Genomic DNA, 1,708 nt, shown 5'->3' with positions numbered 1-1,708 from the left:
TTCTTCTTCCTCTTTTATTTTGTTGCGTTTCCTTGTAATGTTTCCCTCCATTTTCGTTTTATTTATTCATGTGCTTACTTCTTCTTTTCTTTCTTTCTTTCTTTATATTTTTTCCTTGTATATTGCAAAGCGTATTAATTGGTGCATTCGTTTTCTCTCTATCAATTTCTGTAACTCTGTGTCTGGTCATATTTCCCATCTACTAAATTTAACTTTTTGTTGTTCTGCTCTTTTTTCCATTTTCTTTTCTTTTCTTCTTTTCTTTTCTCTTTATTGCAAAAGCCATCTAATTTTGTATTCGTTTTCCTTGTATTTGTTGTTATTTTATTTCTTATTTTTTTCTTCTGATTCTTATTTGTTTTCTTTTTATTCGTTGTTCTTTCATTTCTTAAATATATGATGATGTTTTCTTTTCTCATTTCAATCGTTTTTTTTTCTATTCGTTGTTTTTTTATTCCATAAATTTGTGTTATTTTTTTCTCTTTGACTAAATTTTATCTTTTCCTTTTGTTGTTTATTTTTCTCTGTCTTTTATTTATTTATTTTTTTCCCTTTTGGCATACGAGTATTGTGAAACGTTTTTAATTTCCTATTCCTGTTTCTTTTTATCGTCTGCTCTTTGATGCAAACAAGTGTCGGGACAAGAGCTGCCATGAATGAATGTATGAATGTAAAATTAACTTGACAACATCACGACATGAAAGGGATGTTCATTAGCTTATTTTCCATATTGGCTCGTGTGTGTGTGTGTGTGTGTGTGTGTGTGTGTGTGTGTGTGTGTGTGTGTGTGTGTGTGTGTGTGTGTGTGTGTGTGTTTGCTTCCTCGCTGATTTCTTATTATCTCTCTGTTATTTTCTTCTTTCATTATTTTCCTTCATGCTCTGATTTTGTTTTTATTCTCGTCTGCTCCATCTCTTCCCCTTCTTTAATTATCTCTTGTGCCTCTCCCCTCACTTCCTTCCTTCTTTCTCCCTTTCATTTTCTATCTATTTTCGTGTTTCTCTGCTCTTTGCTCACTGTTTCTCTCTCTCTCTCTCTCTCTCTCTCTCTCTCTCTCTCTCTCTCTCTCTCTCTCTCTCTCTCTCTCTCTCTCTCTCTCTCTCTCTCTCTCTCTCTCTCTCTCTCTCTTACTTAGTCTTTATGCCTCTCTTCTTCAACTTTACTTTTATATATATATATATATATATATATATATATATATATATATATATATATATATATATATATATATATATATATATATATATATATATATATCTTTTTTTTAAACAAAAGAGAAGATTTATTACAACATTTCCATTTCCTGTTGGACCTCTTCATTTTTCTTCTTCCATAAATTATATGTTTTCTTTTTTTTTGAGAAGTGAGTTACGTCGTTTTGTTTTCCCTTTTTGCTGTCATTTCTCTTCGTTTTCTATTTTGGTATGATGACACGCTATTTTTCTTGATTTTTATATTTCTTTATTCTTTCTTTCCTTTTTTCATTTATTTTGCTCATTTACAGTATCATTATTTTTCTTCCTTTTTCAGTTAACTCTAATTTCGTTTCGTTTGCTCTTTTCCTCCTCATATTTGTTGGAGTAATTTTTGCATCATAAAGATAATTCCAGTGAGAAAATTCAAAAGGCGTTATGGTTTCTAAGATTTAAGGGTTCACGTTATGTTGCTTCAGTTGTTCATTTTTAATATTTTCATCTACTTCTCTTGA

Source organism: Scylla paramamosain, chromosome 6, assembly GCF_035594125.1.
Source record: "Scylla paramamosain isolate STU-SP2022 chromosome 6, ASM3559412v1, whole genome shotgun sequence".
NCBI classification, from domain to species: Eukaryota; Metazoa; Arthropoda; class Malacostraca; order Decapoda; family Portunidae; genus Scylla; species Scylla paramamosain.
The sequence above is the reverse complement of the archived record's forward strand: the minus strand, read 5'-3'. Positions refer to the sequence as shown.